The sequence below is a fragment of the Pelodiscus sinensis genome, chromosome 1 (assembly GCF_049634645.1).
Source record: "Pelodiscus sinensis isolate JC-2024 chromosome 1, ASM4963464v1, whole genome shotgun sequence".
In the NCBI taxonomy this organism is placed as follows: domain Eukaryota; kingdom Metazoa; phylum Chordata; order Testudines; family Trionychidae; genus Pelodiscus; species Pelodiscus sinensis.
In genome coordinates this window covers 245,077,426-245,094,070 of record NC_134711.1, presented here as the reverse complement: position 1 = coordinate 245,094,070, position 16,645 = coordinate 245,077,426, and the positions used below count along the sequence as shown (strand labels likewise).

At 42.5% G+C, this 16,645-nt stretch overlaps 1 long non-coding RNA gene across 1 annotated transcript in view; it reads left to right on the top strand.

Annotated features, from left to right (window-relative positions):
• Positions 1-16,645, top strand: part of LOC112547099 (uncharacterized) — a 32,694-nt gene that overhangs the window by 3,547 nt on the left and 12,502 nt on the right. Inside the window, exon 2 of the long non-coding RNA XR_012901447.1 lies at positions 13,514-13,691. This is a non-coding gene — a long non-coding RNA (uncharacterized LOC112547099). The remainder of the gene's footprint in view (positions 1-13,513; positions 13,692-16,645) is intronic.

The following is a 16,645-nucleotide window of genomic DNA, read 5'->3' as shown; positions in this document are numbered from 1 at the left end:
CTACATATGCAGGCAACACCATTTCCATGGTTACAAATGACCTGCTAATCTCTTAAATTATCCAGTCATGCTGAAAAACAGGCCTAGTAAATAATTATATTAAAAATGCAGAGCTGATGAAGTACTTGCAACAACTGAACCCTCTAAAGTGGAGAGCACCTGTTAGCAGTTACTTGTGCAGAGTAACATGTGGTAAGGACACATCAAACAACCTCTCTTGAAATGGCATTCACCTGAATTATTAATCTAACATATTTGAAGTGGATTCTAGGAGCACAGTCAATGGCTATTGTTGATTTATATGTATTTGGGAACAGGAAAAAAAAACACACTTTACTTCCTGTGTAAAGATTGGTATTCTGAGAGCATGACTGTGCAGGCAGTTTGTGTTTCTTTATTTCATTCTTCTAAAAAGGAATTTTATCACACAGTAGGGAGACTGCTGAACTGGAATTCATTTACAAGTTTGACACACTGTTAATCTGAGCTTGAATAAAGATATTAACTGGCTAGCACACTATGAAGCTAATTTTCCCAACCTTTGATATTTAAATTTTACATCAATTACCCTGAATGTGACACATGCAGCCTACTTAATTAGCTTCATTAACTTGGGACCTACAAATGACGGGTAACTGCTTTTGCTCTTATATATATACCTTGCATTCTGTATTTTCCACTCCAACTCATCTGATGAAATGGGTTTTACTCATGAAAGCTCATGATCTAATATATTTGTTAGTCTCGCAAGTGCCATTTCATTCTATTTTTGTTATATCTGGTAGGCTGCTAGACTATCACTGATGGATTAGTTATTAAGGTATTTGAAGGAAAATGTAAATATTCAATGAATAATTGAGCAGCTCTTATCTTTCTTTAACATATACTTGTGCAAATATATATACACTGAATTTCTCTTTTTGTACGTTTCTAAACCTACTACCCTGTTTTCAGCCTGAAACAAACATAAGAAGAACTCTTGCATGAAGGTTACAAATTTTTGAAATAAATGCTGAGGCATGCATATTTGGTCACAATTACAGTTATAATGAAGTGTTAACTTTCTTATGATATGGTGACTAAAACAGAGTGACAGAAAATATAATACTAAATACATCCGAGACTGCACTTTTCATCCCAAGTGATCCCAGATGAGTACTTTAACTGGTAAGATTATTCTGCCATGCATATTGTCTCTCCATTCAATTTAATGTTTAAATATTTCAAAGTCTAATGGCTTCAGTGGGAGGGAGGAATAAATCTACTCCAAAATACCCGAGAGTGGGTTAAGAGTGGTAAGACTAGAAAAAGACCTGGTTTCAGCTCCATGCTCCATAGCAAAGATTCAAATCTTGGGCTTCCCCATCACAGGAGAATGTCCTGATCACTGACCTCTAAGACACAAGAACGCTACTGCCGAGTTGAGCTCTTATTTCCAAATATAATTTGCTTTTATTATTAAAAATGCCCAGATAATACACAAAACATTTCGGTTTGAGTCACATGCACTGCTAGTGAACAGAAAAATCAGTTCTTTGCACATTTCTAATCAGATTCTCCTCTTGCATCCTTTTGTACTTGCGTAATTCCACTTCAGTGGAGTTATTCCTAGTCAATAAACAGTTTACATGTATCAGTTCCATTACCAGAGTCTCATGAGTCTTGCAATATTTAGCATTTCATAAAGGCCCCCCTCCTAGAGTCACTTGATTGTGTCAAAATGTCAGCTTCATTCTTTAACCAAAGAATGGTTCTATTGCTCATAATAAATGAGAGAAGCTTGAAAAATGGATGGATGCAGGGTATGTCATAGATCCAAATATATACAACAAAACTTTTCTTATACAGGTTGGACCTCCCTGGTCCAGCACCCTTAGGACCTGACCAATTGAGGTTCCCCTCTACTGACAGACTCTGGGCTCTCCCGGGATCTGTCAGCAAATCTTCTCCTTAACATCTGAATTCTGGCCTTTCCTTTCTGCCTATGCCACCAAAACTCTTCTCTAGGTTCTTATCTCTAGTCTCAATTATTGTTACCTATTTTCTAATCTTGATCTACCTCCCCTCAATTACATTCAAAATGTTAATATCTTTCAAGCCTGTCATTTGAACCATGTTAGCTCCTCTTTACATTTTTCACTGCCATCTTCTTCTCAATCACATCAAGTTCTAGAGTTGTCTTCACCTTTAAGAACCTTTGTGAGATGCTTTTTAGTGGCTTTGTTAACTTAGCATAATACCCACCAGTGCTTTTGCCAGTGATCCTAGCTTTCACCACCCAGTTAGATATTCCATTAGCACTTACTTGCCTTTTCCCATGACATCCTGTATGAGCGGAGAAACTCCCTGACAAAATCCATCTAGTCACCATGTTGTTAATCTTCAAATAATGCTTAAAACTCCTCTCTGTGATGCCTCCAAGATAGTTATCTGACAAAGTCTAGGCAAGTACTAAGCCATGGCTTATGTTCATTGTGCTAAAGTAGGCCACCTGACCATCCATCTCTCTTCTCAGTCCTCACCCTCTTCTTTCTGTCAGAGCCTAGATTGTAAAATCTTTGGAGGAGGAGGAGGGTGACAGGATGTAAAGACTCCTCAAAGATGAGGAATGTTCCAGACAGGCTCTGGTGGCAAGGCTAATCTCAATCCTGTCACCCTATGAATCATATGTTATAGCAAGAGCGGGGAATCTTTCTTGCGTCGGGGGCTGTCCATCAACAGAGAAAAATCTCTTGGGGGCCGCACACAAGCGAGAATCCTCATGGGACAGATCCAGGCAAGTCTGGGGCCGCATCCAGCCCCCAGACCTGAGGTTCCCCAGTCCGGATTAGACAATCTTTAGGCATGCAGAAGAAGGAGAAAGACACTCCTCACGTTCACCTCACACACCAGAGCCTACAGGGGCACAGCTTAGTAGATTTTGTGTGTTCCAGCCCCACAGTGGGGGTGCGCATGAGCTTAGGGAGCTGCATCCAGTCCCCGGGCCTGAGGTTCCCCACCCCTGTGCTATAGGAAGAAATCCATTAAAGGGAGTAAACAGCAGTCAGCTGAGGGAAAGATGGAGAAATGAGCAGAATTGCCCTAAGAAAAAGATTGCAGAAAAGACTCCTGAAGCCATGGGGTGGGGAGAGAGGTGTCCCTACAGAGAGTGTAGTGAGCTTCCAGGGTAAGCAGAACCTTCTAAGTTTGATTCAAAGCCAGAGAAGTTTTCCAAAACCAATAACAGGGGTGATACAGTATTGACAGCACTGTAGACTCCCCCACCATTCTGAAGGAATTGGAGAAGGGGGAGGTGTGAATATGTCGGAATCTATGATTTTCCTTTTGATTTTTCCCTGAGCAGAGATTAAGAAGGCCTGCAAAGGCTAGGGCACCCTTGCAAGTGATGAGGCCTGTGCTGGAGCCACCCAAAAGAGAGAACAGGGTGTGGTCAGATTTTCCATCATCATCTGTGCGGAAAATCATGGGGGACTCTGTTACAAGGAGGGATTGTTTTTCTCATGGCTGTTCCCCACTCTGGCACTCCGAGATCAGAAGGTGGGGGCCCCAAAAAGACCTTCAGTATCTCGCCTCTCTATAGGCTTTGCTTACAAAAAAACTCCCCAGAGTCACAGATGTACTGGCTCTGGAAGATAGGCTGCCACCATCAAGAGATTTTAAAGAACTCTGAAAAAAACAGGAAGGAACAATTGAATCCCTTCCCCAGGGGTACCCCAACCTCTTCTGCCACAATACAGCTTGAAAAAAGAAACAAAAGAAAACACAGAAAACAAACTGTGTCTTTGATAGCTGACCTCTCAGGCTAGGCGGACACACATATGGAACAGACCTATTACCTTCTAGGACATAAGAATAAAATTATCACCTTAAAAACATGATTTTATTAACAAAAAATCAAAAGATATCCTTAATAAAGTAGACTTGGTTGTAGGTGTTACAGAGCAACAGAAAAAAAAAATTAAAACACAGACACTGTGTCTAGACTGGCAAGTTTTTCCACAAAAGCAGCTGCTTTTGCAGAAAAACTAGCCAGATGTCTACACAGGCTAGAATTTCCGCAAAAGCACTGACTTCCTACTGTCTGAAATCAGTGCTTCTTGCGGAAATACTATGCTGCTCCTGTTCGGGCAAAACTCCTTTTGTGCAAAGCTTTTGCGCAAAAGGGCCAGTGTAGAGAGCTCAGATTTGTTTTGTGCAAAAAAGCTCCGATCGCAAAATTGGCGATTGGGGCTTTTTTGTGCAAAAGCGCGTCTAGATTGGCACGGATGCTTTTCTGCAAAAAGTACGTTTTCGGAAAAGCGTCCGTGCCAATCTAGATGCTCTTTTGCGCAAATGCTTTTAACGGAAAACTTTTCCGTTAAAAGCATTTGCGGAAAATCATTCCAGTCTAGACGTAACCAGAGACTATTGTATCTCTCAGTACAGCTTAGATAGTGAAGGGAGTGGGGAGAGAGAGCACATGGATTTTACACAGAAGCTTAACCAAACAACCAAAAAAATACCCTGATTGTGACTAAACATACATTCCCCTTTTTACTCATGATCTGTACTGATCTATATTTCAAGGCCCAGTTCATTCCCATGCTCAGTATTTCTTGTAGGCATGATAATTCTGTCGGATTACTTCATATTGCTTCCTCCAGCTCTCAACTTAGGACTCATACAAAGAGAAAGGGCAGCACGATTTAAATTTCAGCACTGAATTCCATTGGTTCTTCTGGTTCCCTGCCAACACCCTTAGCTACCTGCGTTTAACCCTTTTGTCACCTCGTGCTGGCTAACACTCCTCCTATCCATCACAGCTTTTTAAAAAGGTTTTGTAAGATGGCTAGCCCAATGAGGGTCAATCTTTGATAAGGGCTTTCTGAAACTTCCATTCTAATTATTACAATTAATACCATGGATGGGGAATCTTTTTCAGGTTGGGGGCTGCTGACCCACAGAAAAATCAATCGGGGGCCGCACACAAGTGAGAAGCCTTGTGGGACGGATCCAGACAACTCTGGGGCTGCATGTGGCCCTCGGGCCTGAGGTTCCCCAACCATGATTAATACAATCTTCAGGCATGCTGAATATCTTCTCATTTACACTAGGGTTTCAGATGTTCAGAATCTTTCTAGACTTAACCATTGTAATGTTTTATTTCTGTTGTGAATTTGCATTCAGCCATGACATTTTCTCCTATGTACAGTTAACCTATTTCAGAACTTTTTTTCATATGTTTACATTCTTTATTGTGCTTTAATAAACAAACAGGTAAAATTTACAGTGAATGGAAGCCATACACTATAATTATACTATATGGATGGACAATTAAAGTATAAAATAAATCCTCACATAGGCTACATCTATACTGCAGCACTAGATCTACTAGTATACTGGAGGTATCCGGAAATAGCTATTTTGCAACTTTTGAGCATGCAGGAGGTATCCCGAAATAGCTATTCCATGTCTTTTGAGTGCACCCTGTTATTTAGAAATATAACGGGTTCACTATTACATCATCCCTGTAAATCTCATTGCATGAGGAGTAAGGGACTTTACTCGATTTATTTTTAAATAAGTGCTGTATAGACAGCTCCAAATTTAAAATAAGCTATTTCAAAATTGACTCAAAATGAGCTATGCAATTTATGTAGCACAAATTGTGTAGCTTATTTCGAGCTAAGGGTACCGTGTAAACCCACCCATGCAGTCTTCACTATCAAGGCTGTCACAAACATGTAATTTAGATGGACAGGAGAGGTGCTGAGAATACATTCCTAGTTTAAGCTTATTTCTCTGAAACAAGATTACTATGGCAAATTAAGTATCCGTAGCCCCTTCTGCAAACCTACTGTTGGTGCACATGGAAGCAGATGTAAGACTATGCAAAGGAGAAAAAGGAGTTCATAAAACTGTGAAGTCTCTCTTTCCCCCGAGTAGAAGAAAAGGGAAGTGTTCAGATACAAAAAACCAATATTGTTTTCTTTGGCCCTTCTCTCCTCTTATACCTACAATCTATGTGAAAAATTAGTTAATTCTGCCATGATTAAGTACTAGTCAAGTAGGATTGACAGAGCATGGAGGAGTCCTAGAATGGGTCTAGCATCCAATGACAGTTCAATAAGTGAGCCACTGCATGTAAGGGACCGGGACATAGGCTGTCAGGTTTGAGGCCACTGCCAGGTAGAAGTCTGCCCACCAGTGACAGTACTCACTGGTCAGGACTTGGAGGAATCACAAGTGCCAGCTTCCCTAAGCAAGAATGCAGGCTAGAGTCAGTCTGGCATCAGAGACCATAAATCAAAAATATCCAAGCCTGGAATCCTGAGGCAAGGATTGGGGTCATGCAGCAGAAGTCAGAGGCTGGAGATCAAAGGCAGTACTACTTGAACTGAGAGATGGGAATGAGAATGAGAGTGAAAGTCAGGTTGGAGTCAGACTGGAGATCAAGCAAAGTCTGGTGTTGAATTAGGCCAAAGTTTGGTTGGCTGGGCAGCCCCGGGAGTTAAACAGGTGCTTGGCCAATCACAGGGCCATAGAGTACTGTCAGTCTGTACCTGTTCTACTTCTACTTCCTCAGATACCTTTTCTACATAGTTATCTCCGACTGTACTGCTTATAGCATCTTGGTGGCACCATGGGAATATTTGCTGCATCCGACTCTGGAAACCTGGATTTTAATCCTTGTGTCCTTAGGCTGTGTTGTCATTGCTCTGGCATGGAAAGCTTTGCTAACCCCCTTCTCATTTCTCTCATGAAACACACTGAGCCCCCTACCTTTGCTTATTTTCATGGGTTTGTTCCAATTTGCCAGTCCCAGCACATAGGAGTTGCAGGTGGTATCTGGCCCAAAGACTGCACTTCAAATCCCACCTTGTTTTCTTCCATGTACTTTTTTTTTTTTTTTTAAAGAAAATCCTTGGCCATATCTAAATTGTATTTCATGATAGTGGAAATTTTTTATCTCATAGTAATGCATTGAATAGGACAAATAGATGACTATAATAAATCACTTGAAGGCATTGTGACAATAGGACAATGCTTTTTGAGTTGGTTGTGGTACTTGATCTCCGGGCAATCACTAATTTTTTGAGTTGTGGTGGTGTGGTGATCTCCTGACAGTCACTCATTCCTGGCTAGTATTTCTCTCTTAAAGAAATTACAAAAAAAAAAAAAAAAAAAAGGGTTTGAGCTGAAGAATGTTAGATTAATAGAACAGACATGTAATGCAGTTTCCTTATATTAGGCAGAGAAACCGCTGATTCCAAGCATTGTGATAGATGTACAGTATATAGGAAAGACACGATGGCAGCAGAGCTACTGACAAGCAGCGCTGAATGGATTTCATCAAAGAATATCTTCTTTGCAAATAAGATGTTAAAGCAGAAGATTATAAAACTAGTGCTGTGCTTGTAGCTTCATGCAAAGTATCAACATTTGCACTTTCCCTAGAGTCCATCACTCTTCAACTTGAAGGGTACATCAACCAGCACTGACACGGAGAAAAAAGTTCTACCTATGTTCGCTCTCCCAGCATATTTGCAGTATGCATTGCAGCCAGCTATAGTAAGGTGACTCCTCTGGGACTGACCAGTCTTGGTTTCTCACTTGAGTAAGATTAGGTGACTTGCAGTGGCAGCTGCAGAAGATGCAGTGGGACACACAGATCAAATAGAGATAGCGGGGGTTGGTACCAAGTCCAACCATGCAGGTTAGGACAGAGCTGTGGCCAGAAAAGGGAGAATTGATTTGGAAGTGTGGCAGAGAGGATTTGAGTGTCTAGGAGGAAGTATGAGTACTGCAAAGGGAAAAGTAAGAAAAAACAAAAGCATGGGAAAGAGGAGGAGTAAGCATCCTCTCAGATATTTTAGGTGTGGATAGAAGGATCTTCCCCTTGAATAATGGGGTCTGTGGGAAAGAAGAAACTCTGCAGTTGGAAGGACAGTCAGTCCTGGGTGCCTAAAGTGAGAGAATCAAGTGGGAAAGTGACAGTCACAGCATCCCCTTCTGGAATGAGCAGAGGGGACAGAGAATAAAGTTGGAGGTGGCTGCAGGGAACCGTGACTAGAAAGAAGGGATGCCCAGTGCAGTGAAAGTGGGTGCTATGGTTATGGCAGCCCCTCTTACAGCTGCCAAACAGTGCAATGCATCTTTAAGAAGACAGGGTATTGAAAACCAAGCCTTTCTGGCTAGAAGTACTGAGTAAAACAAGGGTGGGCAATCATTTTTGATGGGGGCCCATGCCAAGATTTTGGAAAGTGGTTGAGTGCCTCACTTTTCCTTGGTATTAATGAAGGAAGTGCCAGGTCTAGGATGGAGGTTGGGTGCAGAAGGGAGCTTGGGATAAGGGATTGGGTTGCAAGAGGGTTTGTGGGGTCTGGAAGGTAGTTTCAGTGAGCAGGGTTTGGGATTTCTTGTTGAAATGCTGGAGGATGAAAAGAACAGACTTCATCTCCAGAAGTTTGATGTGCAGAGGGTGCTGCAGGAGGGAGCAGTTATGCTCACAGGTTAGCCAACTGAACAGGGATCTGGAGTGTCTACAGACAGAAAACAGTCTAGAAAAGGACAATGAAAGAAGTTAATAGTGGATGAATTGGGGTGCAGGCACGTGTAGGGAAAAATATATTCCTACAGCTAGAACTTGTCCTGGGGTAGGCAAGATTCTAAAGAGGATGGGCATTACAGATAGCTGACCTTGATTACTAAATGATCCACTGCTGGATTGGATCAGGTGACTACCCTGTAAAGAACAGCAGGTACCTGCAAAGAAGGGGGTTCTCAGGAGGCAGGCAACCCTCTTATAAGTATCTGATATCACCCAAAGACACAACTAAGAAATATATAATACAGGTGACCAGTGTTCCCTCCATCTTTTCAGATGGAGAAATTTTTTTATGTGCATTGCATCATGTATGTACCACCAGTAGAAGCACATGATGCTGGCTGTGGGCACTGTAGGTGCTCTGCTAATCAGCTGGGCAGCACCTGAATCTCTCTCTTGGGCAGCTGCCCAACTGCTCAGTTTACAATCTCCTCCCTTGGTTATATGTTCTGTGACTGCACTCATGAAATGCCTTTGTACCTGTTCTGGTTTAGATTTCTGAGCATGACTCTTCCACCTTGTAGATGATTCAGTTATAGTCAATTCTATTTTAAAAGTCAACAGCTGACACAATGTGATATCAGAGATGCCGCAATTATTTCCTACAGAGTACAGGAGGAAGCAATGTGATTACAGATGCCATGGTACACCAACTGTTGGGGAAAAATGTGGCTCTTTTTGATAATAACCATTACCACCTTTGTCAACTTTTGCATCCTCAGTCCTCCCTCCACAAACACAAGTCAATGTCACACTATTCCATTTTGTTGTGAGCACTTTCTTTCCATTTCTGGCCAGACTTTTGTCATGAGATCATGGCAGCGCATTTTTGGTTTGTGCAGTGATCATTTGTTGTCTCTGGACATCCAGTCACTAATGCGGTTTGCCCACCTATTGTCTTGCCTGCAGATTCCATGTCCTACCCATCTCCACTTTGCATCGTACGTTGCCAATATACTTGTATTAAACTATGTCAAATGTTTTGTATAATATAAAATTAAGATTTCAAGTCTTTAGTTTTAGCTGAGATGTCTTGGCAGAAGATCACTGTAATTAAGGATTTATTGATAATATTTAGTTGAATTAAAAGACAGGATAACATTTTTATACCACTCCTGAACCAACATTATTTGCTCTCAGAACTCAGTCAATTTCACATGTGAGAGTTGAAACCAAGTGACATTGGATAGAAAAATGCTGCAAAATGCTGGGGATTTGGTCATTTATTTGCTTCCCAAAAATGCACTCTGTTTTTTTCCCCCTAACTAAATACTTGGAAGTGGGGTGGTTGATTGGCATGTGTGTTCTCTGCATATGGAGCCTGGCAAATGATATTCAAACTTTTCTCAGCCTAACAAGAAGAATTAACTTTCCCCCACCACCACTATAGGCAATGTTGCCTTTCTTTAAAGTTCATTTGTCAAAAGTGGCAGGAAGAAGAAATATGAAGAGAATTATAGCATTTGGAAATGGGAGAAAAACTATCATGTCATGCAGTCAATCAGTCACTCTAAGAGGCAGTGCAGAATTGGTCTGTACTGTGAATGTATTAATGTCTTTTCCAGTCTTATTTTAAAAGTGCTTAATGCAGAACAAAAGTTTTCATTACTTCCTTGGGAAACTCCTTGATAGCCTCTTCTTAATTTTACTCCATTATCCCCACTTATTCCCCTCTTATTATGCTAATAAATTCATAACCCTCAGTAAGTTTTTGAGTTACACCTCTTCCTTTGTAACTCAGTCCTTGCAGTTGCTTAGTAGATGCCGCAGCTGTGCTTAGTTCAGGGCCATGGTTCTACCCATGCAGAACAGCTTGCAGGAGGGAAATTGAGTTTGTTATGTGAACTCCTTCCATTTAATCAATTCTTTACTGGAATGTGTTGCTCTGAACTGAACAAGATATTTCCTGGAATGGTCATCCAAGGGCCATATGAAAAGGGACTGTTATCTCCCCAGTCTATGATGTCATGCCTTCATGTAATAATGAAATTAAGTTCCATTATCACTCCTTGGCTTCACTCAGCATTACAGTTTCTTAGGTGTGGGTCCTGTTAAATTTCTATGCTGGAACAATGTTTCCTCAGATGCGTTAGCCTGCATTTTTTCCAAGCTGAATTTCTTCCTGTTAGTATTCCTAAAACAGTTTTAGATTTTCTCTTCACATTTGTGGGTACTCTGGATGACTCTCAATTTAAAATAATGCATTAATTTAATGTGTATTACCTTTACAGAGTGACAGCTAAAATGTATTACTTACAAGGGGGAGCACAGAGCTATTGGTTTAAGTAGTTGTATGGCCCCATCACCATTGCATCTCACATCCCTTATACATCTCACAGTGGTAAGATAGGGAAGTCTGATTGTCTGCACTTTGTGAATGGTAAATGAGGCACAGAAAGGCAAAGTGATTTGTCCGGTCACACAGAAAATCTATGGAATGGCACGGAATTGGACCTACGTCTTTAGCCTATATCTAGGCAGTTCTGCTCCTCTTGACAATCCAGCAAAATTTAATTGAAGTGATGTTGCTAAGCTTCCTAACAGCCAGAAAAGGAAAAGGGCTCCACATCTCTTGGTATTTCTGCATCTTCTCTTTGACCCAATTTCCTCCCATCTTTCTCCTTCTCTATGCAAATTAGAAATCTACTGGGTTTTGCTTTGAGTGTTGATAGGTGCAAAACGCATTATAAAAAGCATGGCCTGAATGTGCTAAAAGGAATATATAAAATGTGTGTGTGTATATATATATATATTGAGAGAGAGAGAGAGAGAGAGAGAGAGAGAGAGAGAGAGAGAGTGTTTGTGCATTTGTTTGTCTATCCATGAGTCCATCAGTCCATATGTGAATCCGTTTGTTCAAAATCGAAAAAATAAGAGATAGGACCACTACATTTGGTATGCAGCCTCCTCTTATCCTAGTTTAAAAGCATTGTCAGGAAAATGGGAAGTGACTGGATTGGGATTGTTTTCCATAACATGGAAAGGCAGGAGTCTGAGAGCAGGGACAGTTATGTTCTGCAATGAGGCAGCGATCAGAGGGGATAGATAGGCTATGTCTACACAGCAGTGTATTTCAGAATAATTCTCATTATTTTGAAATAACAAAATGCACATCTACACAGCATGCCACTATTTCGAAATAATGTTGAGCTGGAGGACTTCTTACTTTGACTCCTGTAGCCCTCGTTTCACAAGCGGTGAGGAAATCAAAGGAAGAGTGTTCTTCTTTTCAACTTCCTACTCTGTAGACAGTGTCAAAAGCCAGATTAAGCTATTTTGACTTCAGTTACACAATTAATGTAGCTGGAGTTGTGTAGATGAATTCAACTTTTGCTCTGCTGTGTAGATGTGCCCTTATACTGCAGAGTGACCACAGGGGGGCAGCTGCACTAAGAAGAGAGTGGTTAGCTGGGGCCAAAGATTCCCATGTGGCAGGCCACTGGCCTGGTTAAGTGTCCTCCCCCACCAAAGCTTTTGGGGCCAGAACGGGGGAGAACGGGAGCATCACTAGGTGGGCAGTGCAGCCCCGCCCCTGGGTAGGAATTGCCCTCAGAGCAGCACTGCCCTCATAGCCATGGGCAGCCCCAGTAAGTCCCCTCCAACCTCCCAGCTCCCTATACCAAGCTCCTGAACCCTGCACCGACTGCCCTGACTCCTCCTCTACTGCCTATCTAGAGCCCTCACACCTCCCAGCCCTGACATCTGCACCCCCCCCTTGCCCAGAGTCCTCAACACACCCAACCCCCTTCCCTATACAATCATATAAATACATCATGTATATTTTCCTTTTAATTAAAAACAATCAATCAAACAAACAAACAACAACAAAAATTACTTCATTTAAGGGCCTGAGCAGTTCTGGGTACATCTTTTAGCTGATCTACTATATATTTGAGAGAATTTATCTGGCAATCTGCCTGTTTGTCTGTTTGTTCAAGAACTCCCCATAAACAGTAAGAGCTTGGACCACTATGTTCAGTATATGGCTTGCTCTTATCATAATTTAAAGCAACATAAGATACAGTTATGTCAGGGAAATGGGATGTGCTTGGAACGGGATTGCTTCTCATAAAACCATACAGAAAAGAGACACCAGGCAGATGAAACGGGCTGCCTACGGGTGCCTCTTCTCCTGTCCAGGACTGCCCCAGACCTGAGCCTTCCATTCTCCAGGTGCCCATTAGAGAGGGCAGGGAGCTGAAATTCACCCTTCCCAATTCATAGGGGAACATTGCTGGCTGTTCCCCTTCATCAGGGAATGAGAGGAAAGTACACAGTTTGCTGAATTCTTCACTCTGGCTGGAGACCACAGGGGACAGGTGAGCTGTGCACTTTGCTACTATCCTATCCTATTCTGTCCTATCCTATCTATCTTGGAGTATGTCTACACTACCACCCTAGTTCAAACGAGGGTGGTTAATGTAGTCATACGAACTTGCAAATGAAGCCCGGATTTGAATTTCCCGGGCTTCATTTGCATGTTGCCGGGCGCCGCCATTTTTAAATGTCCGCTAGTGCGGACTCCGTGCCTGCAGCTACACGCGGCACAAACTAGGTAGTTCGGACTAGGCTTCCTATTCCGAACTATCTGTACACCTCATTCCATGAGGCATACAGGTAGTTCGGAATAGGAAGCCTAGTTTGAACTACCTAGTTCGTGCTGCGTGTAGCTGCAGGCACGGAGTCCGCACTAGTGGACATTTAAAAATGGCGGCGCCCGGCAACATGCAAATGAAGCCCGGGAAATTCAAATCCGGGCTTCATTTGCAAGTTCGTATGACTACATTAACCACCCTCATTTGAACTAGGGTGGTAGTGTAGACATATCCCTAATGTCTTGATGTGTTATATTGATAGGTCTGTTGGATAGGTCTTGAAAGCAACATCTAACGTGTGTTCTTTGTTTCTGTCTGTGCATGCTTCCAGCTTCTGTCCTTTCAGTATCAGCTTTACTGTTACCTGAACTGGTAAACTCCTTCGGGGGCAGCCTCAGGAAAAAGGTGTAGGTGAGCAGGGCATGGAGGATACAACTGACCGCACACGAAGTACACAAATCAAAGAGAAAACACTGACGAGAGTAATATAAAAGAAACAGCTGTGCTTGGTAAGCTTTTTTTCTTTCTTTTTTTTTTAAATGTTATTTCAGCTAGTAACATGGTGAAGCTGTGCTATCAAGTCTCTGCCTGACAACTGCAATGATAAATTCAATCACTTCCCTGGGAAATGTTTGTTTCTCTCCCAAGTTCCTCCAAGAAAACTCCATTTATGCAACAATTTCTATTACTTTTTTCATTGATAATCTTGCATGGTTCTTTTGTGACCCAACTACCAGTTCTCATAGGCCATGCGGAGAGAGAACATAGTTTATGCATGACTGAATAGAGAAACTGAGGTTGAGAACGCTATATCAATGGGGCTGCCGGTATTTAATGAAAGGCAAAAGAAATGGCAGCTGTCAATTTGATATGAAACATCGTTTCTGTCTACATGCAGTGATTTGCAAGCAGCATGCTGGTAATAAATTGGGCCGTAAGTGTTTCAGTTAGGATAATCAGATAACAGTAAAAAATCAGGACAGGGGATGTGAGCTAAGAGGCATCTATCCAAGAATAATCTGTCTATCAGAACTGTCACTATAAAATTAGGACATCTTCTCACTCCATTTTCAGTCTGTGCATCTGAAAGCTTTAATACAAACTCCTACAAAATATATTTTGTATGAAATAACATTGAAACAAAAAGAAATGTAACTTCCTCTTTGATGAAGTTTACCCCCATGTTTTCTCAACACTCCCTTTAACTTTTTTATGCTCTCTGCTCTGTTTTAACTCTCTACCCTTGTTATCACTAGTACTCAAAAGACATATTAATGGATTTTATTTTTTATTTAGTAAAAAATCATAGTAAACTGAAATTAACATACTATTATCATTTTACCCCATGAAAAGGAAGGGTCTCTTTATCATATGTAATTTTAATTTTGCTTTTAATGTTTAGTTTGAATTCAATGGATGTTGAAGACTTGCACTGGACACGTCCATCAATCATTTTACCAAGGTTCCTGACATAATTTGATCTAATTGAAAATAGCAAAACGAGCTACATGAACAGAGAAAGAATGGTCAGAATTAATAAAGGAGAAATGCAATTCTTATGCTCATTTGCAACTGTTTTTTTAAGGAAATTTACCCTGAATGCAGAATGATATGATGACTTTTATAGATTCGCTGCTGGTCTCTGTGTTTGGCAACATGATGGAAAGAAGTCATTCCAGGGATATAGTACAATGTCCTTTAGTCCTTTAGGGCAGGAAAAGAATACATGGCAAGGATGTATGATTGAGTGCTGTCAATATATGGGTGTTGAGGTGCGGAGCCCACCAGTGTCAGTTCAGTACATGTGCGGCCTGCCACTTGCTGTCCTACCTCCCTGGGGGGAGGGTTTGGTCTCGTCCTGGGGGGGGGGTTTCCCGCGCTGGGGATCTCAAGTATCCGGCGCCTCTCCCAGTGGTGCCTCCACGTACGGGTGGCTGCGGGGTAGAGGGGCTTGGGCCCGCCCTCTCTCATGGGCCCCAGCCCAGGGCCCTAAGGGCAGGTTCAACTGAACCTGTCCAGCCGGTGGGGGTCTTAGCCCGCAACCCGCCGGATCACCAGCCGTACCTCCAGGCCCTGCCCTGGGCTGCTTCTTATCCTGTGTTCTGGCCTTTCTCCCTTCCTCTCCCCTCCTCCGTGCCAACTCCTCCTCCTTCCTCCCTCTCCTTGGAACTCGCCTCCCTTTTAACCTTCCCGCCTCCTGACGTCACCCGCCGATCCTCCTGATGTCATGTCCCTGACCCCATGCTGATGTCAGCCCCCGTCGCCGCTGCCGCCTCCTGCCGCCACGTCCCACTCATGCGCCTAACCCCGCCCCCACTGCTTAGCTGGGCCGCCGCGGCCATGCACGGTGGACAAAGTCTCCACGCCCCTCGATCTGCCCCGAGGAACGCGAGGGTGACTGCCGGGTCAGTGCAGGGTGGATCCACCTCGGAGGGACAGAGGCGGTCTGTCCCATCACAATGGGCAATATCAACATTTTTAGGCCAGGTCTAAATGAGAGAAGCCATGTTAATCAATAGACCAACAAGGTTTGACCCAGGCCACAAAAGTGTGTGGGAAGCTGTTTAGGGTCAGCAAGCATTCAGAGGAAACATCAATAATGAGGGGAACTGTGAAAGTGGAGGGACCTTGAAGAGAAGCTTGGTGAACTAGCATGTGTAACCCACACACATAGGCTATGTCTACACTACAAAGGTTCTTTTCGAAAAATGTGTTTTTCTGAAAAAACTTCACTTAAGTCCACACTGCAATCTTTTGGAAAAAAAATTAAAAGAACAGAGGGGTTTTTCCAACATTGGTAAACCTCTTTCTACAAGGAAGAAGCCTTTTTCTGAAAGAGCTCTTTTGGAAAAAGGCATGTGTGGATGGGGGAGAGGGAGTTCTTTCACAAGGAGAGGAAAGAGGAAAAGCATAAGTACCCTGGTACCCCATCCATAGTAATCACAGCTGAAATGCGAGATAGTGTCCATTCAGTGTGGACTCTATCTTTTGAAAAAGCAGATTGCTTTTTCGATGCACTTTGGCAGTGTCACCATGCAAGGCACTGTATTTAGCCCTATGGAGTGGAAATTCATCAACCTCATGACATGCATCTGATGAAGTGGGTCTTTGCCCAGGAAAGCTTATGCTCCAATAAATCTGTTAGTCTATAAGGGTATGTCTACACTAGCCACCCTAGTTCGAACTAGGGTGGCTAATGTAGTCATTCAAACTTGCAATCATTTAAATCATTTATCATAATGTAGTCATTTAAATATCCCGGGCTTCATTTGCATGTTCCTGCGCGCCACCATTTTTAAATGCCCCATAGTTCAAACTACCTGCCTGCGGCTACACGTGGTAGTTCCTAACTCCTTTGGTAGTTCATATCCTAAGGTGCCACAGGACTTCTTGTTGTTCTTGCAGATTCAGACTAACACGGCTACCCCTCTGATATTTAGCAGTGTGGACGCTGTCTTCTGGA